The sequence below is a fragment of the Salvelinus sp. IW2-2015 genome, linkage group LG15, assembly GCF_002910315.2.
Source record: "Salvelinus sp. IW2-2015 linkage group LG15, ASM291031v2, whole genome shotgun sequence".
In the NCBI taxonomy this organism is placed as follows: Eukaryota; Metazoa; Chordata; class Actinopteri; order Salmoniformes; family Salmonidae; genus Salvelinus; species Salvelinus sp. IW2-2015.
In genome coordinates, this window is record NC_036855.1 from 58,110,168 (window position 1) to 58,136,017 (window position 25,850).

The 25,850-nt window shown below is 42.5% G+C and overlaps 1 pseudogene; it reads left to right on the forward strand.

Annotated features, from left to right (window-relative positions):
* Positions 1-25,850, forward strand: part of LOC139028874 (potassium/sodium hyperpolarization-activated cyclic nucleotide-gated channel 2-like) — a 109,083-nt pseudogene that overhangs the window by 2,565 nt on the left and 80,668 nt on the right.

The following is a 25,850-nucleotide window of genomic DNA, read 5'->3' on the forward strand; positions in this document are numbered from 1 at the left end:
AGCCTCACTTGTCGCACACGTTTGGAAGCGTAACGTGCCATACAAGGGTGTTGTGGTGACAGCCGGCTGTCAAAGCAGCGAGAGAAGGCAATCTAAAACTGTCAGGTATGATCGAGCTAGCTCTTCCTGTATTTGCACAGAAGCCACAGCCGTCGTGTCATGTGTATGCAGTGATGCTTAGGGTTTGAGATTAGCTTCCAGATGGCTGTCGCACTATCACAGATAGGAAGAGCTGTGTGGTTCGTGGACAATACTTCTCAACAATAACATTCCTATTCTGGACATCTATTGCATTTTAAATTGGTTAGTTCCGTTTCATGTCTATAATGGAAGGTTGCAGCTCCTCCGATGGCGTAAAAGGCTCTACAGTTGCCACAGCATTTGGACAGAAAAGCTTTTATTGATGGGCGAAGGAGAAGAGGCGACAAGGACACCGAGAGGAAGAGTATTAGGTTGAAACCCTTGCCGTCACAACCTCCAGAGGAAGCGTGCAAAGGCATGAGGGGCAGACCAGAAGTGGGGACACAGTGATCATGGAGAGGACATTGGAGACCCAACGAAAGACGTTTTTTAAAGCGGAGATTGATTCGGAGATTTCGTGGCAGTACTCTCTCATACGAGTCGGATGTGCACGACTATCAGACCTCGGCGGTAGGAGAGGCTTATCCAGAGGGGGTCCCGAGCGAGGAGAGCTCCGGAGCTATTGGGGTGGGGCGGACCAAGGTTGCGAAGGCGCAGGGTGGTGGTGCTGGTGTGCCCAACATGGTATCCTTGACCCGGAATTCAGGGTTCATAAAGTTGGATGGCATTGATCATAATTTCGCCGGACGCGAGAGATTGTAGCAGGCAGGATTCATACACAGGCAGTTTGGGGCAATGCTTGCAAGCTTTGGGGTCACAAGTGCATTCTCTTGTTATTCATTAAGTATTGCCCTTGACTGTGACATTGGCTATACAGTACAGTGCATGCATCTGATGCATGGCTTCAAAGGTAAAGCACAGGATTGCTCAGCATTATGGACATTGTCCATTATTGATGCTATACCTCAATGGCCTACTGGCCATATGTCCAAAAACATACAGTGAATTCTGAAGTATATCCAGAGAACGGGTGAAACATTATGGTGAAACATAGCTACAGAGAGTATGATATACAGAACAAACCAATATGAATGTAGTCTGCATTTATAAAGCATTTTCACACATTTTCAAAATAAGCAGTGATCTTTATAATCCCAATAATGTAAGTAAATTAATAACAACCTCTTACACAGGTTTAATTTATTCAGTGGATTGTAATCATTCAGCTCATGCATATAATATAGGATGGATTAGGAGTGAATATTGTATTAAGGAATAATGTTTTTACGCCAAAAGTTGATTACAGTGTCGCAGCAACCAGATACAAAGTTTGATATTGCAATTGTAATATTTGTAATGCATCATTTAAATAGTAAATATATATTGTACAATATCATACCATACTATATTAAACTATACTACAATTGAACACAATTTTATCTGATCCCATGAAACAAATTATAGTAATATACATGAATGCTTATTGTTCTTTCATGTAGGAGTTCAACCAAATTATCTCAAATACATAAAAAAAATTGAGAGGTGATCAACCAAGTCGTCATGCTTTCCAGTATTCTGATATATTCAAAAATATTTAGGTCATTGATACATTTAGTCTCTGGCTGCCATATTGGGGATCTGTATCAGCGTTTCAAGGACAGTGAAATGGCACATGAAAACCTTTTACACTGTTGGCCTCTGGCCTCGTGCTTACCTTATCTTTTTGAGGTGAAACTGAATTGTCAACTGGACATACACAATCTCTAATCATATAGTTAAAATAAAAGCCTCCAACTATTGACATTACATGCTGGCTAATGCCTTTATTGTTACCAGATGAAATGCTAACGCTAAGTGCAAAAATGTATCATAGTGTTGTGAAAGACAATAGCAGAAGCCTAATTGCCCGACAGATCTTTCCCTGTCCTTGACATTGGATCTGATCCAGCCAGTTTGTCTTTGGTTCATATACTGTACACTGATATAATGATATACAGTAATGCCACATCCAAACCCATCACCTGTCACACAAGCAGAAGGTGTGTCATAACAGTAGTGTTTCAAGAACAAGACCAGGTTTGTCTCGCTTGCGAGAGACAAGTGTCCGTGATGAGCGTGTACAGGCAGTCTAGGCTGGCGGCCAGAGGGGGAGAGAGGGAGCAGGCAGGCAGCAGTGTCAGGCAGGCAGACACAGCCCAGGGCTGTGGATAGAGAGAGAAGGGCTCAGGGACAGGAAGACACAGCCCAGGGCTGTGGATAGAGAGAGAAGGCTCAGGGACAGGAAGACACTCCATGGAAAACAGACTGATTTATCTGCTTGTTTCCCCATTGGTCTTGTGAATCTACACAGACATTCTGCTGCCTTTACATCACAGGATGGTGCACAATTCTCAGATGCCTGGATTACTCAGCTCAGGCTGCCAAGAAAAGAAATGGGATGCCATTTGCTTTGCCTTTGCAAGAAGTGTATGTGTGTGTGGGTGTGTGTGTGTATGCACTGTGCAAGTGACAGTATATAGTAGTAGACATGCATATCTGAGTAAGTTACCCAGACTATTTCCATTGCCCCCCCCCCCTTTTACACTGCTGCTACTCTCTGTTATTATCTATGCATAGTCACTTTAATAACTCTACCTACAGTACATGTACATATTACCTCAATTATCTCGACTAACCGGTGCCCCCGCACATTGACTCTGTACCAGTAACCCCTGTATGTAGCCTCGCTATTGTGATTTTACTGCTGCTCTTAATTATTTGTTACTTTTATTTCTTATTCTTATTTTTTTGAAGGTATTTTTTATTTTTGTAATTTTTTTAAACTGCATTGTTGGTTAGGGCTTGGAAGTAAGCATTTCACTGTAAGGTATAAACCTGTTGTATTTGGCGCATGTGACAAATACAATTTGATTTGATTTGAAGTTGGGAGTAGAATCATATGATTTATTGTACCATCATATTTGTTTGTTTCATCCAGGGTTATATTCCAACAGTGTTGAGTAACCTTCATAGTACACAGTATTCAGTAACTGGAACACTGGATTCCTTTTGTCTTATTGGCAGTATTCTGATTATGTTTACGCATTTCATACCAAGGTTATAGGATGATTTCTTTCTCAGTGTGGAGTATTGGTATTCAGCGAGGGCTAGATCACAGATGCTGCAATCAATTACCTGACTGTTACCCCTCTCTCACACCACAAGGGCCATCGTCTCCTTTCCCAATGTCACCCCTCCCACCCCTCCCACCTGTACCACTACAGTTAGCACCTCCTACACCAAAGTCACTCCTCTGTCTCCCACACCTGCAATTGTCTCCCATTCTTGCTATAATTACCTACACCCCCAACTCCCCTCTTTCCCCTTCTAAAGAAGTGAGACAAGAGTTACTCTATAGACAGGAGTCTGCCAGTTCTATTATACCCCCTCCCTCTGTAGTTACAGTCTCTGACTCCCCCTGCCATCCAACACATCCTAATGTCCAGTGGCCATGCCTGCCAAGTGGCATGAGAATCAGGTCAATCACTTGCCCTGCTCAGTGTGTGTGGGAGGGTATTACTGAATATCGGCATAATTATATTTGAAACATTTCAGCTAGCTGACAGCAGTTTACACGCTATAAAATCAGTTGACTGTGATTATATGGGACGTTCCTCTCACTTGTGCAGTTAAAAATCTCTTTCAGTCCTGGCTCRTTGTTAAATGGTCTGCTATCGTTATAATTGAGTCATCCAGTTCATGCCTTTACCCTTAACATAGGTCACGATGAACATTCTGTGCTTCAGCATGCTTAAGAGTCCCCATTGAAGTACAATACTCTGCTAATGAGTAGTCTTGAAAACCCGACCCTAGGCAACAGTGACTAGGGTCTGGTTTCAATGATGGAAACGTTTGGCATAGAGGAACTGTCAGTGCCTACGTTGCTACTTTATCAGCTTAAATAAACTACAAAATAGTTGCTAGCAAGATGGAGATCACAGAAGCTTTTGTTAATGAGTGCATTTCCCAAGTGGCTCGTTTGCACTGGTTTTAGTTAAGGTAGTTGATGCAAAGTATTTGACGTTCTGGCATGTATGCCTCGTAATTTGTTGGGAGTGTCCGCAGATTTTGTGTCTTCTCTTATCGACGTAGGCAGTGATGTAGTTCCTCTATGCCAAAAGAGTCCATCATTGAAGCCAGACCCTAGTCATTGTGTTGCCCAGGGTCAGGTTTTTGATACTAGCTAATGAGTGCAGCTGTCTAAATGTATATGAGATGAGCAAACTAACTTGTTTTTTGCAGTGTGTCATCCCACTAAGCATCCTTAGCTGTAGCCTGTAACCTTGCTCCCTCCACTAACGGGTTGTATTGTCACAGATAGACTTGTGTGAGAGATTGGATTAATTCTTGTTTGCACAGTACAGTAGGTTGTGTAAAATGTTTCCTGTATCTTGTAGTTGTAATTATGAAGGAATGGAAACAGGTTGAATGCTTGAGGAGAAGCCAAATAAGGTTTTGTCAGACCTTGGGGGGGAGCTGAGTAAGAAAGAGCCCACCCCTCAGTCCATGCAGTCAACAGTAGATGTGTCTCTGTTGAGATTTTGTTTGAATTCACATTCAAATCTTTATATTATCTAGCCAGGCTTTTGGTCAGATGAGACTAAAGGTAGCCTTTTTATTTGTAGAGCCTTTCAAACCTACTTGGTAATGTGATGTTAAAGGTGCAATGTGCAGAAATCTTTCTGCTATTTCCTGGTTGCTAAAATTCTAATAGTTAGCCTGATTTCAGTTTATGTGACAAAACAAGCGGCCATTGTGTAGAGAATCATTGTACCGTCTAAACAGCTGTGAAATATATTTTCCATAACCAAAAATATTGTATTTTCAGCTGTTTGAAGCTGGTGTACAAAACCGAAAGTAAAACATGTAAAAGCAAAACTTCAGAACTGGAAGCATAGAAAATAGCGCACATAGAACAGATCTACTGTTTCTTAGACTTGCTTTCAATAAGAATTACATATCTATAACTCACATTTCTATGTGAAATTGGTCGGGTTGCCCAAAAAGTTGCATATTGCAGCTTTAAAGGAGGGGGATTATGATGTGTTTGTTTCTGTGTTGTTGCCATGGAATAAACACAAAATACTAATGCCCCTGACAGGCATATTGACTACAATCAGAGACAGAAATAACACATGGCTGGAATTAAAGTATAGAAGGAGATGAAGGAGGATCTTGTAATAGGCATGGTTGGAGAAGTCAAAACTCTGTGATTGAGTTTCAATTTCCCTGGCTGCACCAAAGCCTTTGCTATTTAATATTGTCATAATAAGCACAAATTAAAGTGACACTGGGAGTCACACACTGTCATGACTACAGAAATTCAGCAATATTTTCTCTTGTCAACTATTGTATAACATTGAAAGGGAGGGGAGGAGCACAGCACATCTTCTGAGGGGAAAAGACGGCTTAAAAATGGCATCGTAATCCAATCTAAAGGCTCATTTCCAGAGCCAAAGCTGTACAGTCTCATTTCTGCTCATTGCTGAATATGCATCTCCTTCCTTCCTGTGGGGAAGTGATGTAGCCAGCCAGCCAGCCAACCAGCCTGCAGCATAGGTGATTGATTAGTGATTTTGTATGGGGTGAATCAGTGAGAGATTTGGCAAGGTAAATGACGGATGATGTGGCAGCAAAACGTTGTTCTGTCACGACTTCCACCGAAGTCGGCTCCTCTCCTTGTTCGGGCGGCGTTCGGCGGTCGACGTCACGGCCTTCTAGCCACCGCCGCTCCATTTTTCATTGTTCCATTTGTTTTGTCTTGTTCCCCGCACACTGGTTTACATTCCCTAATCACATTGTATATATATATTCCTCTGTTCCCCCCCATGTCCTTGTGTGGAATTGTTTTGTGTTACGTGTTTTATGTGACGCGCCAGGCTGGTTTTCCATGTTCCGTGTTTATATCACGAAGTATGTTTATTTGGTAAACTATAGCTTTTGTGACTGTTTTCACGCTTTGCACCTTTGCCATTTTTGCTGGAGGTTTTGACGCAGTTGCGTCCGTCTGCTGTTTGCTCCTGCCTAAATAAAGTGTGCGCCTGTTCACAGCTCTTTGCTCTCCTGCACCTGACTTCGCTACCAGTACGCACACCCGTGACATGTTCTCCAATCTTCAAGTACCTTTTAATAACCTTGTAATTCAGCAGCACCCTTAACGATGCATCATCAGTAGTAGTATACTGTTTAATACTGCCGTATCCCCATGGAATTGGAAAAAGACAAGACTTTTAACATGAAAGCTTATTTTGGTTTTAAAGACTCTATTAAGCTTTAAAACAGTGCTGCCAACCCAATCAGAAGAGGAGGTTAACCTGGCCTGCTGTGTCTGTCAATCAGTCGATTCCCTCCCTCCGCCTCACCCTCTGCCAGGAGATTCCCTGTTCAAACCTTCAAACCCCACTTCTCACCAGGCTTTTTATTCATCCTGCATAACCATCGCCATCTCCCCAAAGAGATTTCACTCGGCAGTAAGGCCTCTAAAAAGGTCTCTAAAAAGACATCTAGTTCCTCCTCCTCCTGTTACCTTTCCAGAGGAATACATTAAAGAGAAGTAGAGCAGATTTAGAAGACAGAATGCACATTACTGTAGGTTGAATGCATTTCAAGGGCCAAGAAACACCTTTATATCCAAATGTGCATGAGCTAGAAATACTTCCTTCTGAATGCATTTGGTAACACCCATTAGTTCAGCTTGCTTTAACTTCCCATGACAGGGATATTATCCTGTTTCTAAAATACATCTCTGTTTGGAAATGTATTGTAGCTATCAGCCTGTAAAACTGGGATAAGAGTTGTGCTTGTCATTATGAAACTAAAGGGGAATGCTTGCTGCTGAATCAAAACTGTTGCTCTGGAAATACAAAAGTTTCAGCAGCTCAAAAGTAAATATATGAAATGTCTCTTGTATTCCAGCCTGGACAAGTCTTCTGTGTGTATAAAGGCTTCAGTTTGAATCCCCTTTTGGTTCATCAAAACAATAATGGTATCCCAATTCAAAATGAGGTCTTATAACTGACTCCACCATTTCTATTTCAGTACATCAATGAAGATTGCACATTGAATGAAAGCAGAACTGGGTTTGTATGGTGACTGGTCATATTGATCTTGTGACAGTGCTTTGTAAATGTGTCTGTTGGAAGCACAACAAACAGCTTGTCATACAGAAATACATATTTGCCAGTTCAATCATTGATTGTTTCATAGGTAGAGAAACCTATAGGCTATATCAATGTACGGCAGACTGTCTCTAATACACTATAGTGACAGGGTACTAAAACCTCTTGGAAAATTGCATTTTGAATGACAATGACACAGGTGTAAATATAGGCCTGCAATGACTTTAAGTACTATTCCTCTGCCTTGCTGACACGCTCGCTCGCACGAACACCCACAGACACACACACACACACCACAACACTCACACACACACACACACACACACACACACACACACACACACACACACCACACACACACACACAATTTATCTCTCTCTGCTCTCTCTCTTTTGACTTGCTCTTAGCTCAGGTAGAAAGGGAAGGGGTGGGATCAGATGACAGTGGTGTCTACGTTCACCAGGTTGAATTACAGTTGATTTGAGGGTGCGTTTTCATATTGATTTGTTTGGGTCTTGCGGACCTCTTAGCATTGTCATGGGGTGATTTATAGAAAATGAGCTGGGAGGAAATAATGCAGGCTTCTCCACCCTGCTTGGTGCGCACATGCAGCCGTAGGCTCGGACTTGACTGCTCAATCCCTATTGGTGGGTGTTTGGAGTGAGTGTTTCTCCGGGCTCCGGCTCCCAGCCAGCCTCATGAGCATGTCTCCCCTCTCCTCTGCACACCACAATACAGTGCTAATAAGCTATGGAGTAGGGGGATGCATAGTGGGGAAGAACGGTTTGCGGCGGGAGAAGTCATTGCACCTCTTTTTTAATTTAGTGAAGGTAAAGCACAGGATTAGCGAGAGCTCTTGGGTCTGGCCGAGCCTGAGAGTGGGGTAATCAAAAGAGGCTGCTGCCCGTGTCCATCAACCAATATTAGGAGCACACATCACATCCACAGGAGATTTATTACAACACAATTTATTTAATGGAGGGAGGATGGGATGGAGAGGCTGTAGTGGTGGGCCGTGCCGTGGGGGAGGGCTGCCTGTCAACCTGGCACGGCGGCGGAGTGATTGAAATGTACCGTGTGACCTCAGTACACTTGTGGGAGCGTGACACGCACAAAGCAACACGCCTCATTTGAGAATATATATGTATGTTTTATGTATGTCAATGTATTTTTTTTCCTATTATGTCATTCTAATTATGAAAAGTTACATTTACATTACATTTAACAATTAAGTTCATTTAGCAGATCGCTCTTATCCAAGTAGCGACTTACAAATTGGTGCATTCACCTTATTGATAATCCAGTGGAACAACCACTTTTACAATAGTGCATCTAACCTTTTAAGGGGGGGGGTTTTAGAAGGATTACTTTATCTATCCTAGGTATATCCTTAAAAGAGGTTGGGGTTTTTCAGGGCTGTCGTCCGGAAGGTGGTCGATTGACTCCGCTGACCTGGCGTCCGCTGAGGGAGGTTTGTTTCCACCATTGGGGGTGCCAGAGCAGCGAAGCAGTTTGACTGCCGCTGAGGCGGAACTGGACTTCCTCAGATGAGGTAGGCGAGAGCCAAGAGCAGCCCAGATGTGGAAATGGACGCAGTGCCCCATTAAGTTTGTGCGGTGTAGGCCTGATCAAGAGCCTGAAGTGTACGGAAGGTGCCGTTCCCTCAACAGCTCCGATAGGCAAGGCACGCATGGCTTGTAGCGCGAATGCGAGCTTCAACAGGAAGCCAGTGGAGAGAGAGGAGCGCGAGGCTCATGCGGTGACTTGACGATGAGAGAACTTAGAGGAACAGTTAACACCCTACCGCGGGCCTGCGGCGTTCTGGAATGAGTTTGTAGGGGTTTAATTTGGCCACAGGTGCCAGGGCAAGCCCCAGTTCCAAACAGCGAGTTGCATATCCTAGCATAGTGGGTTAATGACAAGTTGCCTGGAATTACGGACCTGCGCCTGCTTCTCCGTGAGTGCAGATGACTAGCCGTCCCCGGGTCGTACTCTGACTGAATGTTTGTAGAGCATAATGACCTACAGCGAAGCCTGGGCTCACCGCCTTGATGTTAGCTTTTGAGAGACAGGATCTCTCTCTCAGGATCCACGCCAAGGTTCTCTTACGCACTCTGGGGAGGAAACACAATGGAGTTGTCAACGATGATGGCGAGATATGGAATGCCGGGGCCCCAGTCCTTCCCCTGGGAGTGGAAAGCGCCAGCTCCGTCTTGCCGAGGTTTCAGCTTCTCAGGTGGTGAATCCGTCATCCGACACTGATTTATGTTGCAGACATGCAGAGATTGCGATTCAGCCCACCCCTGAGTTATCAGAGGGGCGAAAGGAGAATAAGATTAAGTGAATTTTGTGTGTTCGTCATGCAAAATCAATAGAGACCAATGCGATAGGAACTAGACGAGCCATGTGATTGGTATTGCATGAAAAGAATATTCGACAAGATGACTGATTTGGGTATGATCGAGAATAGGGAGGCCAAACGAGCTGCGGGACACGAGTGGCTGTTAGAGACGTCGACGATTTCTCGCCACGACCACCTTGGTAGGTAGCGACCTGGTCCATGGTTAGGCGTCGCAATCCAAGCGGGGCCGCGCCGGAGAGTAGCCCAGCTCGAGGAGTGGTGGACGAAGGAGGTAGTGCTGAATGGTTCCTACAAGTACTCAAAGGCAGCCCGATTATAGTTGTCATAGAAGGATGAGAGCAAGACCGGAGGAGCGAAGCTTCAGCTTTTAGCAGTTGCAGAGAGCCGTTCTCTCGTGACACAAGAGAAAGAGCAGTTCTCAGTTAGAATGTACTAGTCTTGGAAACCTGACTGATTTGGAATCATAAGAGGTCATTCTTGATGAGATAAAAAGATAGCAGGAGAGCTGGTCCAAGGACGGCACGTTCTAAAGAGTTTTGAAGATAAAAAGAAAGAAGGGATTATCTGGGTCTGTTAGTTGCGTTGCACTCGAGGGATCCGAGTTTGTAAGGTTTTTTCAGCAAGTGGGATTGCAAACATCTCGCCTTCTTTTGAAGACGGAAGGACGTAGCCAGCAGGTCAAGGATGAGTTGATGAGACGAGGTGAGGTAAGGGAGAAGGTCTCCGGAAATGGTCTTGGAGAAGAGAGGAGGGGATAGGGTCAAGCGGGCAGGTTGTTGGGCGGCGGCCGTCACAAGATGCGAGATTTCATCTGGAGAGAGAGGGGAGAAAGAGGTCAAAGCACAGGGGTAGGGCAGTGTGAGCAGAACCAGCGGCTGTCGTTTGACTTAGGCAAACGAGGATCGGATGGGTCGTCGACCTCTTTAAAAAATGGTTGACGAAGTCATCAGACAGAGAGGGAGGAGGGGGGAGGAGGAGGGAGGAGGAAGGAGTCAGGAGGGAGGAGAAGGTGGCAAAGAGCTTTCCTAGGGTTAGAGGCAGATTGCTTGGAATTTAGAGTGGTAGAAAATTGGCTTTAGCAGCAGAGACAGAAGAGCGAGAATGTATGAGAGGAGGGATGTGAAAGGATGCCAGGTCCGCAGGGAGGCGAGTTTTCCTCCATTTCCCGCTCGGCTCGCCCGGAAGCCCTGTAACATGGTGATTGGTAATCTGCTGGGGTGAGATTATATTGATTGATATAACTATTTTCTAAATGGGAAAAGGCTGGCTCTGCCTTTCCCCCGTAACAATAGATGTCATCCTTCATCCTCCTAGTATTTTTAATTGTATTTTTGTCATCTGGCAAATGCTGTGTTGGTTCGTTGTGTGTCCTTCCCGTTGCTCTGTCCTCTGCAACATCAATTTATAATCTCACCAGGTGGATTCACAACCCCAGACAGCCACCAGATCCATTCACGAGTTTTTCTTCTTTTAACACTTTTCACTATCAAATGTGTTTTTCCTGCCGCTAGACGTCTGTGATTATTGTTCCGCGGACCAGTGGTAAATATGTCTGTTTCAGTTATCTCAACGTTTCAGGGCAGTGTTGTGTGATGTGAAAAAGTTATTTTTCTCTCTATTCATCACCCTACAGTGAAGGATAAAGTCTCAAACCCTGTGTTTGGTGTTTGTGTGTTGTGTGTGTGTGTGTGTGTTGTGTGTGTGTGTGTGTGTGTGTGTGTGTGTGTGTGTGTGTGTGTGTGTGTGTGGTGTGTGTTGTGTGTGTGTGTGTGTGTGTGTGTGTGTGTGTGTGTGTGTGTGTGTGTGTGTGTGTGTGTGTGGTGTGTGTGTGTGTGTGTGTGCCTTTGGTGTAACATCTAGGTGAACCTAGAGGCTCTGCAGACCTGCCTGCTGTAGCCTGCTAGACATATCTATCCCCAGGCCATTTGGATAAAAGACCTGTGATAGGGGAATATAGAATGAACCAGCATTCCCACATGAAATAAGTGGAGGAAAAGGGAGAGTCTAGATTTTCTGACTAAAATCTATGTGGATTACAGTCAGATATCATTGTGGTGATGTTTCTTAATCTGGGGACATGATGGCAGCCATGTGAAATTAACAGAAAAATTTCTTGAAGAAATAAAAGCTTGATTTGTAATCATCATGGCCAGCTGAAGCAGTAGTTACCATTGCTGCAGGTTCCAGTGACACATTACTGAACACATTACTGAACACATTACTGAACACATTACTGTGTGTATCAGTGACGTGCGGTGAGATCGGTGGCTGGTGAGGCACTAGCTATTATCAAAGCCAGATTTACTCACAAATATACCTTGCTGAAGCCCAAGTTCACCATACAATAGATAGCTCCAACAACCAGAGTGACATAGGCTATTAACCGAAATTGACACAAATATTCCCCAAAGTAGTTATAAATACCAAAGTAGCCAAGATACACAAGCGATAGCCTCCGATGGCCGCATATTTCATATCATCCGACACTGCTCAACTCAGCCCCACCGTTTCATAGACCAACGTAGCCAATCACAATTACAAACGACAGGTGGCATTAAAATACCAGTATATGGACACAATTCCACCAATGCACCGCACACGCAAACATGCACACACACACATAATAATATTATTAAGATAAATATTATTACGCACACATATAATGAACAATATTGCTAACGGTCCAGTGCAGCCGTTTTTATCTCAATATCAAATCATATCTGGGTAACAATTAAGTACCTTGTTTTTAAATAATAATAGCTTCTTAGCAAAAAGCTATTTCTCGAGGAAGAATTTTGCTAGTACTGCCTGGGAGTGGTCTGAGAGAGGGGCCTAATTGGATGAGCCTAATAGGAGGGATGTGTAACCTGAACTAGCTGGCAGAGAGAAGGGCAAACTCGCTTTGTTAGTGGTCTATGAACTTATATCGCCTGGGCCTTCCCGAGTTGCGCAGCGGTCTAAGGCACTGCATCCCAGTGCTAGAGGCGTCACTACAAATCCGGGTTTGATCCCGGGACGTGTCGCAGCCGTCCGCGACAGGGAGACCCATGAGGAGGTGCACAATTGGCCCAGTGTCTTCCGTGTTAGGGGAGGGTTTGGCCGTCTGGGATGTCCTTGTCCCATGGCGCTCTATTGACTCCTTGTGGCGGCCCGGCTCATGCACGCTGACTTCGGTCGCCAGCTGTACGTTGTTTCCTCCTTGTGTGCGGCTGGCTTCCGGGTTAAGCGTGCAATGTGTCACGAAGCAGTGCGGCTTGACGGGGTCATGTTTTGGAGGACGCATGGCTCTCGACCATTGCCTCGCCCGAGTCCGTACGGGAGTTGTAGCGATGTGACAAGAATGTAACTACCAATTGGATATCACGAAAAAGGGGTAAAAAAGTATACCTTTTTTTAGGCAGTCAACAACGACAAAAAAGCCAAACAAGCTGAAATTTCAGGCGGTCTTTTCAAACAGCTCTTAAACTAAAAGGGCATTATCATAATTTTCACAATTTCACAGTATTATTCCAACCTCATAATGTGGAAATAAACTGTATATAAAACACAGAAAAATCTAGTTTTTGACTGCACTGCCCCTTTAAAGGTACTAACGAAATGTCCATATCAACAATCGAAATTACTGAAATATGTCTAGTCAAAATGAAATTAGAGCTTGATAAATCAATTGTCGACATGAAAAACAAAGCAATGGGCACACTCTAAACAGACTGACCAGCAAATGCAAACAATTACAGATATGAAGCAACGGATAAATCAACATAATGCATTGGAACAATGGGCATAAATCAAAGGTATTACTTACATTATCAAGGTGAACAAAGCAAACTCAACCAAACAATGCGGCCAACGGCAGGCGGTGTCGTAACTGCAGTTACAGAATTAAGCCATGGCTTTAAGTTTTAATTATGTCTTGTGCTGCCGTATCTTAGCTGTCAGTCAAACTCCGCAAAAGTGAAACTAAAACTTAAGGTTAGGCATTAACTCAGAATGGTTAAGGTTAGGGATAGGTTTAAACTTTATTTTTTTATTTTTTTTATTTAACCTTTATTTAACCAGGTAGGCAAGTTGAGAACAAGTTCTCATTTGCAACTGCGACCTGGCAAAGATAAAGCAAAGCAGTTCAACACATACAACAACACAGAGTTACACATGGAATAAACAAACATACAATCAATAATACAGTAGACAAATCTATATACAGCATGTGCAAATGAGGTAGGATAAGAGAGGTAAGGCCATTGTGGCAAAGTAATTACAATATAGCAATTAAACACTGGAATGGTAGGATGTGCAGAAGATGAATGTGCAAGTTGAGATACTGGGGTGCAAAGGAGCAAGATAAATACAGTATGGGGATGAGGTAGATTGGATGGGCTATTTACAGATGAGCTATGTACAGGTGCAGTGATCTGTGAGCTGCTCTGACAGCTGGTGCTTAAAGCTAGTGAGGGAGGTAAGAGTCTCCAGCTTCAGAGATTTTTGCAGTTCGTTCCAGTCATTGGCAGCAGAGAACTGGAAGGAAAGGCGGCCAAAGGAAGAAAGATATACCTGCTGGAGCGCGTGCTACGGGTGGGTGCTGCTATGGTGACCAGTGAGCTGAGATAAGGCGGGGCTTTACCTAGCAGAGACTTGTAGATGACCTGGAGCCAGTGGGTTTGGCGACAAGTATGAAGCGAGGGCCAGCCAACGAGATCATACAGGTCGCAGTGGTGGGTAGTATATGGGGCTTTGGTGACAAAACGGATGGCACTGTGATAGACTGCATCCAATTTGTTGAGTGGAGTGTTGGAGGCTATATTGTAAATGACATCGCCGAAGTCGAGGATCGGTAGGATGGTCAGTTTTACGAGGGTATGTTTGGCAGCATGAGTGAAGGATGCTTTGTTGCGAAATAGGAACCCGATTCTAGATTTAATTTTGGATTGGAGATGTTTAATGTGAGTCTGGAAGGAGAGTTTACAGTCTAACCAGACACCTAGGTATTTGTAGTTGTCCACATATTCTAAGTCAGAACCGTCCAGAGTAGTGATGCTGGACGGGCGGGCAGGTGCGGGCAGCGATCGGTTGAAGAGCATGCAATTAGTTTTACTTGCATTTAAGAGCAGTTGGAGGCCACGGAAGGAGAGTTGTATGGCATTGAAGCTCATCTGGAGGTTAGATAACACAGTGTCCAACGAAGAGCCAGAGGTATACAGAATGGTGTCGTCTACGTAGAGGTGGATCAAAGAATCACTAGCAGTAAGAGTGACATCATTGATGTATACAGAGAAGAGAGTCGGCCCGAGAATTGAACCCTGTGGCACCCCCATAGAGACTGCCAGAGGTCCGGACAACAGGCCCTCTGATTTGACATACTGAACTCTATCGGAGAAGTAGTTGGTGAACCAAGCGAGGCAATCATTTGAGAAACCAAGGCTGTTGAGTCTGCCAATAAGAATGTTGTGATTGACAGAGTCGAAAGCCTTAGCCAGGTCGATGAATACGGCTGCACAGTAATGTCTCTTATCGATGGCGGTTATGATATTGTTTAGGACCTTGAGCGTGGCTGAGGTGCACCCATGACCAGCTCTGAAACCAGGGGATACTTCGGGATTTAGGCAATGAGTTAGATGAACTCGTCAGATGAACTCGTGGATACCATTTTTATGTCTCTGTGTCCAGTATGAAGGAAGTTTGAGGTAGTTTTGCGAGCCAAAGCTAAGTAGCCTAAGTGCAATGACTGGAAGTTTATTGGTATCTGCTAGCATGCCAAAATCCCAAAGTATCCCTTTAAGTTTAGTCATTCATTTTGAGTGGTTAAGGGTTAAGGTTTGGGAAAGGCTTAAAACTAAAAAACTAAAAACTAGTGCCAAGCACTGAGATTGTACACATGGCCCTCAGAGCCGGAATCTGCGGCTTAAACGGCCAACCACCATCCCCATCCAAAACGCCCTAGCAAGCCGCAAGCCTATTAGAAGGTAATAGGCTCTCACGTTACCCCTAGTGGACGGTATAGCTTCCACATTTCGACAGAATGACTCTTGAAAATAGGAGTGGCAATAATTTTCCATCCATGTTGTCAGACCCCGGGTGTCTTGACATTATTGATAAACAACAATCATTTTTTCACCTCTTCCACACTCACTTTACGGAATTCAAAATTACAATGCTTGTCTTTCATAATTTGATCAGTTATACTTGGATGTGTAGTGTCAGCGTCTGTTGCTCTATATAATTTATCTTTGTTTCATAGTCTAGTTTAGTCACATGATTTCTCAATTTGCAGGACGTTCGCCAATTGGTTGTGCAGCCAGACTTATTTGCCATTCCTTTTGCCTCATCTCTCTCAACCATACAATTTTTTAAATTCCTCATCAATCCACGGGGATTTAACAGTTTTTACGTCATTTTCTTAAATGGGTGTGTGCTTATTAGTAACAGGAATAAGCAATTTCATAAATGTGTCAGGTGCAGCATCTGGTTGCTCCTCATTACACACCACGGACCAACAAATATTCTTTACATCAACAACATAGGAATCACTACAAAACTTATTGTATGACCTCTTATACACTATATAAGGCCCAGCCTTTGGAACTTTGGTTTTCCTAGATATGGCTATTATATTGTGATCACTACATCTGATGGATCTGGATACTGCTTTCAAGCTAATTTCTGCAGCATTAGTAAAGATGTGATCAATATACAGTATGTCGAGGATTTAATTCCTGTGCTGTTTGTAACTACCCTGGTAGGTTGACTTATAACCTGAACCAGGTTGCAGGCACTGGTTACAGTTTGAAGCTTTTTCTTGAGTGGGCAGCTTGATGAAAGCCAGTCATTATTTAAATCACCCAGAAAATATACCTCTCTGTTGATATGACATACATTATCAAGCATTTCACACATGTTATCCAGATATGGACTGTTAGCACTTGGTGGTCTATAGCAGCTTCCCACCAGAATGGGCTTTAGGGGAGGCAGATGAACCTCTAAGCTTTACAGGAATGTGGTTCTAAATATAAACAGCAACACTTCCACCATTGGCATTTCTGTCTTTTCTGTAGATGTTATAAGCATGTATTGCTACCACTGTATCATCAAAGGTATAGTGAGTTTCAGAGAGTCTTTTTGTTCATACCACTCCTGTTTAAACAATCTGATGATTTTCTGTCCCTTCTTCTGATGAAGGTCAGGAAGCCAGCTGTTTTTTAAATTTATTTAACCTCTATGTAACTGGGCATGCCAGTTAAGAACAAATTCTTATTTACAATGACGGCCTACCCCGGCCAAACTCTCCCCTAACCCGTACAATGCTGGGCCAATTGTGTGCCACCCTATGGGACTCCCGATCACGGCCGATTGTGATACAGCCCATGATCGAACCCGAGTCTGTAGTGACGCCTCTAGCACTGTGATGCAGTGCATTAGACCGCTGTGTTACTCAGGTTCCTCAAAAGACGCTGTATAGTGTCCATTTTGTCAGGTTGTTTTTACGCGCTATCTAGCTTCCTTACTCAGTTCACGAGATGAGTGCCAAATTATGTAGACACGCCCAAATAAGTAGTGCTTTTCTCACACAGCTTGTTTAAACCTTAAAGGCAAAACGCTAAATATGAAATCCGCTCAATGCAACGAATGGAGCTAGTGTAAGCAGCCAGGCCTATACCTACCCTGTCCATCAACAGTGACTGCAGTCAGGAATGGCGGCGTGTCAACAATTTGAATGGATGGGAAGGTAGGCACAGGTCGACAAGAGCATTTGATGCAGTTTTATCACATTTGGGGATTTTGAGCATAAAAAATTACCAAACTCATTGAGAAAAAACATTACATAACAAAAGATAWTGGCAATTTTGTATATAATACATTTTTTAAATTTATTTTGAAAACTGTTTTTTTTATTAGATTATAACAGGACAGGGCCTACCCTGACTGCACGTCACTGGTGTGGATGTCTCTCTCCGGCAGTGCCCCATTCTACACGTACCCACACACACACTTTCTCTCTCTCTCTCCTGCTAAAGAGGAGCATGCATAAAAGAGAGACAATATTTTGAGTCCTATATTTGTTTTAATCATCTACCATAAGCGAGCTATTAATAGTGAGTGTCTGTAGAGAGTGAGTGTCTATACACTGAGAGTACAAAACATTAGGAACACCTTTTCTTTCCATGACATAGACTGACCAGATGCATCTAGGTGAAAGCTATGATCCCTTATTGATGTCACTTGTTAAACCCACTTCAATCAGTGTCGATAAAGGGGAGGAGACAGGTTAACAAAGGATTGTTAAGCCTTGAGACACTTGATAGATTGTGTATGTGTGCCATTCAGAGGGTGAATGGGCAAGACAAAAGATTTAGGTACCTTTGAACAAGGTATGGTAGTAGATTCCAAGCACACTGGTTTGAGTGTGTCAAGAACTGCAATGCTGTTCACACTCAACAGTTTCCTGTGTGAATCAAGAATGATCCACCACCCAAAGGACATCCAGCCAACTTGACACAAATGTGGGAAGCATTGGAGTTAACATAGGCCAGCATCCCTGTGGAAGACTTTCGACACCTTGTAGAGTCCATGCCCCGAGTTGCAACTCAATATTAGGAAGGTGTCCTAATCTTTTGTACACTCAGTGTAGTTAATGAGTGTCTGTAGAGAGTGAGTGTCTGTAGAGAGTGGGTTTTCTATATATAGTGAGTGTCTGTAGATAGTGAATGTCTGTAGAGAGTGAGTTTCTATATATAGTGAGGTCTGTAGAGAGTGAGTTTCTATATATAGTGAGTGTCTGTAGATAGTGAGGCTGCAGAGAATGAGTTTCTATATATAGTGAGTGTCTGTAGATAGTGATGTCTGTAGAGAGTGATTTCTATATATATAGTGAGTGTCTGTAGAGAGTGAGTTCTATATATAGTGAGTGTCTGTAGAGAGTGAGTTTATATATATAGTGAGTGTCTGTAGAGAGTGAGTTTATATATATAGTGAGTGTCTGTAGATAGTGAGTGTCTGCAGAGAGTGAGTTATATATTATAGTGAGTGTCTGTAGAGAGTGAGTTTATATATATATAGTGAGTGTCTGTAGATAGTGAATGTCTGTAGAGAGTGAGTGTCTGTAGAAGTGTGTCATAGATAGTGTCCATAAAGAGTGACTGTCCATAGAGAGTGACTGTCTATTGAGAGTGACTGTCTATAGAGAGTGAGTGTCTGTAGAGAGTGAGTGTCTATATATAGTGAGTGTCTGAAGATAGTGAGTGTCTGAAGATAGTGAGTGTCTATAGATAGTGAGTGTCTATAGATAGTGGAGTGTCTAAAGATAGTGAGTGTCTATAGATAGTGAGTGTCGAAGATAGTGAGTGTCTATAGATAGTGAGTGTCTATAGATAGTGAGTGTCTGAAGATAGTGAGTGTCTATAGATAGTGAGTGTCTGAAGATAGTGAGTGTCTATAGATAGTGAGTGTCTATTAGATAGTGAGTGTCTATAGATAGTGAGTTCTATAGATAGTGAGTCTGAGATAGTGAGTGTCTTGAAGATAGTGAGTGTCTATAGAGATGTGATGTCTATAGATAGTGAGTGTCTATAGATAGTGAGTGTCTTATAGATAGTGTAGTGTCTATAGTAGTGATGATAGAGTGATGTCTGAAGATAGTGAGTGTCTATAGATAGTGAGTGTCTATAGATAGTGAGTGTCTGTAGAGAGTGAGTTTCTATATATAGTGAGTGTCTGTAGAGAGTGAGTTTCTATATATAGGGAGTGTCTGTAGTAGTAGTGTCTGCAGAGAGTGAGTTTCTATATATAGTGAGTGTCTGTAGATAGTGAGTTGTAGAGTGAGTGTTCTTATATAGTGATCTGTAGAGAGTGAGTTCTATATATAGTGAGTGTCTGTAGAGAGTGATGTCTGTAGAGAGTGAGTTTCTATATATAGTGAGTGTCTGTAGAGTGAGTTTCTATATATAGTGAGTGTCTGTAGAGAGTGAGTTTATATATATAGTGAGTGTCTGTAGAGAGTGAGTTTTATATATATAGTGAGTGTCTGTAGTTAGTGAGTGTCTGTAGAGAGTGAGTGTCTGTAGATAGTGAGTTTATATATATAGTGAGTGTCTGTAGAGAGGGAGTTTATATATTTAGTGAGTGTCTGTAGAGAGTGAGTTTATATATATAGTGAGTGTCTGTAGAATGAGTGTATGTAGAGAGTGAGTTTATATATTAGTGAGTTCTGTAATAGTGAGTGTCTGCAGAGAGTGAGTTTATATATATATAGTGAGTGTCTGTAGAGAGTGAGTTTATATATATAAGTGAGTGTCTGTAGATAGTGAATGTCTGTAAAGAGTGAGTGTCTGTAGAAAGTGTGTCTATAGATAGTGTCCATAAAGAGTGACTGTCCATAGAGAGTGACTGTCTATTGAGAGTGACTGTCTATAGAGAGTGAGTGTCTGTAGAGAGTGAGTGTCTATATATAGTGAGTGTCTGAAGATGATGAGTGTCTGAAGATAGTGAGTGTCTATAGATAGTGAGTGTCTATAGATAGTGAGTGTCTAAAGATAGTGAGTGTCTATAGATAGTGAGTGTCTGAAGATAGTGAGTGTCTATAGATAGTGAGTGTCTATAGATAGTGAGTGTCTGAAGATAGTGAGTGTCTATAGATAGTGAGTGTCTGAAGATAGTGAGTGTCTATAGTAGTGAGTGTCTATAGATAGTGAGTGTCTATAGATAGTGAGTGTCTATAGATAGTGAGGTTGAAGATGTGAGTGTCTGAAGATATGAGTGTCTATAGATAGTGAGTGTCTATAGATAGTGAGTGTCTATAGATAGTGAGTGTCTTAGATAGTGAGTGTCTATAGATAGTGAGTGTCTATAGATAGTGAGTGTCTGAAGATAGTGAGTGTCTATAGATAGTGAGTGTCTATAGATAGTGAGGTCTGAAGATATATGTAGAAGTGAGTGTCTATAGATAGGAGTGTCTATAGATAGTGAGTGTCTGAAGATAGTGAGTGCTATAGATAGTGGTGTTGAGATAGTAGTGTCTATAGATAGTGAGTGTCTGAGATAGTGAGTTCTAGTAACTAGATGAGTGTCTGAAGATAGTGAGTGTCTATAGATAGTGAGTGTCTGAAGATAGTGAGTGTCTATAGATAGTGAGTGTCTATAGATAGTGAGTGTCTGTAGATAGTGAAGTGTCTGTAGAATGAGTGAGGTCTATATATATGAGTGAGTGTCTGTAGAGAGTGAGTTTCTATATATAGTGAGTGTCTGTAGATAGTGAGTGTCTGTAGAGAGTGAGTTTCTAATAAGTGAGTTCTGTAGAGAGTGAGTTCTATATATAGTGAGTGTCTGTAGAGAGTGAGTTTATATATATAGTGAGTGTCTGTAGAGAGTGAGTTTATATATATAGTGAGTGTCTTAGTTAGTGAGTGTCTGTAGAGAGTGAGTGTCTGTAGATAGTGAGTTTATATATATAGTGAGTGTCTGGTAGAGGGAGTTTATATATATAGTGAGTGTCTGTAGAGGGAGTGTCTTGTAGAGAGTGAGTTTATATATATAGTGAGTGTCTGTAGAGAGTGAGTTTATTATATATATAGTGAGTGTCTGTAGATAGTGAGTGTCTGCAGAGAGTGAGTTATTATATATATAGTGAGTGTCTGTAGAGAGTGAGTTTATATATATATATGAGTGTGTCTGTAGAAGTGAATGTCTGAAGAGTGTAGTGTCTGTAAGAAAGTGTGTCTATAGATAGTGTCCATAAAGTAGTGACTGTCCATAGAGAGTGACTGTCTATTGAGAGGACTGTCTATAGAGAGTAGTGTCTGTAGAGAGTGAGTGTCTATATATAGTGAGTGTCTGAAGATATGAGTGTCTGAAGATAGTGAGTGTCTATAGATAGTAAGTGTCTATAGATAGTGAGGTGTCTAAAGATAGTTAGTGTCTATAGATAGTTGAGTGTCTGAATAGTGAGTGTCTATAGATAGTGAGTGTCTATAGATAGTGAGTGTCTGAAGATAGTGAGTGTCTATAGATAGTGGTCTGAAGATAGTGAGTGTCTATAGATAGTGAGTTGTCTATAGATAGTGAGTCGTCTATAGATAGTGAGTGTCTATAGATAGTGAGTGTCTGAAGATAGTGAGTGTCTAAAGATAGTGAGTGTCTAAGTAGTTTGAGTGTCTATAGATAGTGAGTGTCTATAATAGTGAGTTCTTAGATAGTGAGTGTCTGAAGCTAGTGAGTGTCTATAGATAGTGAGTGTCTATAGATAGTGAGTGTCTGAAGATAGTGAGTGTCTATAGATAGTGAGTGTCTATAGATAGTGAGTGCTATAGTAGTGAGTGTCTGAAATAGTGAGTTCTAAGATAGTGAGTGTCTGAATAGTAGTGAGTGTCTAAGAATAGTGAGGGTCTAGATAGTGAGTGTCTATTAGATAGTGAGTGTCTGAAGATAGTGAGTGTCTATAGAATAGTGAGTGTCTGAAGATAGTGAGGGTCTATAGATAGTGAGTGTCTATAGATAGTGAGTGTCTGTAGATAGTGAGTGTCTGTAGAGAGTGGAGATTTCATATATTAGTGAGTGTCTGTAGAGAGTGAGTTCTATATATAGTGAGTGTCTGGTAGATAGTGAGTGTCTGTAGAGCGTGAGTTTCTATATATAGTGAGTGGTCTGTAGAGAGTGAGTTTCTATATATAGTGAGTGTCTGTAGAGAGTGAGTTTATATATATAGTGAGTGCTGTAGAGAGTGAGTTATATATATAGTGAGTGTCTGTAGGTAGTGAGTGTCTGTAGAGAGTGAGTGTTCTTAGATAGTGAGTTTATATATTAGTGAGTGTCTGTAGAGAGGGAGTTTATATATATAGTGAGTGTCTGTAGAGAGTGAGTGTCTGAGAGTGATTTATATATAGTGAGTGTCTGTAGAGAGTGAGTGTCTGTAGAGAGTGAGTTATATATATATAGTGAGTGTCTGTAGATAGTGAGTGTCTGCAGAGAGTGGGTATATATATATATAGTGAGTGTCTGTAGAGAGTGAGTTTATATATATATAGTGAGTGCTGTTAGATAGTGAATGTCTGTAGAGAGTGAGTGTCTGTAGAGATGTGTCTTAAGATAGTGTCCATAAAGAGTGACTGTCCATAGAGAGTGGACTGCTATTGAGAGTGACTGTCTATTAGAGAGTGAGTGTCTTAGAGAGTGAGTGTCAATATATGAGCTGAAAGTGAGTGTCTGAAGATAGTGAGTGCTAAGATAGTGAGTGTCTATAGATAGTGAGTGAGTGTCTAAAGAGAGTGAGTGTCTGATAGATAGTGAGTGGTCTGAAGATATGCTAGTGTCTAATAGATAGTGAGTGTCTGAAGATAGTGAGTGGTCTATAATAGTGAGTGTCTATAGATAGTGAGTGTCTAGATAGTGGTGTCTATAGAGTAGTGAGTGTGTCTGAGTAGTGAGTGTCGAAGATTAGTGTTATAGTATAGGAGTGTCTATAGATAGTGAGTGTCTAAGATAGTGGATGTCTATAGATATGAGTGTCTATAGATAGTGAGTGTCTATAGATAGTGAGTGCTGAAGATAGTGAGGTTCTATAGATATGAGTGTCTATAGAAGGAGTGTCTGAAGATAGTGAGTGTGCTATAGATAGGGAGTGGTGCATAGTAGATAGTGGAGGTCTCTGATAGATAGTGAGTGTCTATAGATAGTGAGTGTCTGAAGATAGTGAGTTGTCTATAGATAGTGAGTGTGTCTATAGATAGATGAGTGTCTATAGTAGTGAGTGGTCTATAGGATAGTGAGTTCTATGTATGTGTCTATAGATAGTGAGTGTCTGAAGATAGTGAGTGTCGGTATAGATAGTGATGTCTATAGATAGTGAGTGTCTATAGATAGATAGTGAGTGTCTATAGATAGTGAGTGTCTATAGATAGTGAGTGTTGAAGATAGGAGTGTCTATAGATAGTGAGTGTCTATAGATAGTGAGTGTCTAGAAGTATATAGTGAGTGTCTATAGATGAGTGATCTATAGATAGTGGAGTGTCTATAGATAGTGAGTGTCTGAAGATAGTGAGTGTCTATAGATAGTGAGTTGAAGATATGCAGGTCTATAGATAGTGAGTGTCTATAGATAGTGAGTGTCTAAGATAGTGAGTGTCTATAGATAGTGGAGTGTCTGTGAAGATAGTGAGTGTCTGATAGATAGTGAGTGTCTGAATGATAGTGAGTGTCTATAGATAGTGATGTCTATAGATAGTGAGTGTCATATAATAGTGGATGTCTATAGATAGTGTGCATATCAGTGGTTGACTGATAGGAGAACCCTCTTGCAAAATGTTTGTTATCTTGCCCTTTCTGAGACGCAGGCATGTTTGAGAAACAGACGTGGCCTCTATTCACCAGGCCGTTGGCAGCAGTAGCAGTGCTGCCTGCTAGGTACTACTAAACCATAGGGAACCAGTGGGGCTCCTACTCAGTGCAACAACCTCTCCACTTATGGAGGGCCTGAGTGGAGTCTAGCAGAATAAAGAGCCCTGTCTGTGTGGTTGCCATGATTCACAGGAAGTACTTCCCCGTTCCCCAGCCGCAATGTGTTTCGCCTCCTCCCACCCTCACGCTACTCTTGCCGTCTGACTAGAAGACTGAGAAAGATTGCTGGATTAAGAGATATGCAGTGTTGGTGTGACTCTCCCATTTGTCTTCCTCGTCTCCAAAGACATCTGTTATTTGTAAATCAGTTAGATTATTTTCCCGGGCTGTTATTAGCACCCGCCAGGGAAGACTGAATAGGGAAGATGGTGGCAGCGAAATAAATTTAAATTTAAATCAAATGCATTTGCACTATTTAGCACATACACTCAAGAAATGACATAAATAACAAATAAACAAGATAAATCCACTCCTATTTGGTTTAACAGTCAGATAAGCCTCTGCTTTTGCCTTCTCACGCAGACCAGATCAACTCTGCATTGCGTCCCACATTCTATTTCATTTTATGCTTAAAGGGACTTCTTAGTAAGGGTTTTCCATAAACTGCTGGGTTTTAAGCTGCATTAATTTTGGCTATATTTTTCCCTCTTACCCATATCTTTTTTGGGGGGAGGGTGGGACAAAATGTGCTAAAATGTGCTTACAATTTCTGTGGAGTTTCGAGCAACAGGGCTCAGTATATGAAAAGAAGAGAGATTATGTGCTCCTTTATCCACTGAGCAGAATATAAGGAGATGAATTATTCCTCCCTCATTCTCTCCTCAACCTTTCTCTCCCACTCATTTGTTTCGCACCATCTTGTTTTCACTCTCGGTTCCCTCTCTCTCTCCGTGTTCCACATTTTCTCTCACCCTTTCTCTCGCTCTCACTCTGACCGTGGATCAACATCTCTGAGATGGATAGAAAAGGCTTTCATTTCTGCGGCTCCATTTGCTGATTACATCACCTGGTTGGGAAAGATAATTGACAGGGTCGGGGCTAGGGGAGTGAGGGGGCTGGTGATAGGAGGGAGGGCTGGGACTTGAGCTAGGCTAGGGCTGAGTAGTGAGGGGGGCTCTGGTGCCAAGGCTGGGGTATAAGGCTGGTGCCTGGAAGTGGGGCTGGGGCTACATGGGACTGGGGGTTGAGATTGGGGGCCGGGGAAGTGAGCAGCAAGGTGACAGTGTGACCTAAAATGTGACTGCCTGCTAATATAATGGCAGCTACGGTAGTACATTAGGTTAGCTCTTCATCTGGTTTAGGAGACAGCTGTTCACTCTCTCCTGGGAAACAGGGTGATGTGTATATAGGAGGCACCCAGCACTGTGCACTGTTCACGCTCCCACATCAACACTCAGTGGTTGACTGATAGAAGAACCCAAGACATGACATCCAACAAGTCCTCTTGGGAGATACAGTTAATACTGTAAATAACAATGGATCTTGATAATAAAGATGGATGCAATTAGGGGGCAAAATGGCAAGTAGGCAGGAAGTAGAGAATGGAGATCCCGCTGTATGTAGTCAAGGGGATGAGAGCAGGCTGGAGAGCAGTCTGTGGGTGCATCTCAAATGGCACACTATTCTATAGGCCCTGGTTGAAGGTAGTACACTATTTATATAGAATCGAATGTAATTTCAGACTGTGTCTATGCCCTGTGTTCTCCTCTGCTAGGCCTATGGACTGTGTTCTCCTCTGGTAGGGCTATGGACTGTGTTCTCCTCTGGTAGGCCTATGGACTGTGTTCTCCTCTGGTAGGGCTATGGACTGTGTTCTCCTCTGGTAGGCCTATGGACTGTGTTCTCCTCTGTTAGGCCTATGGACTGTGTTC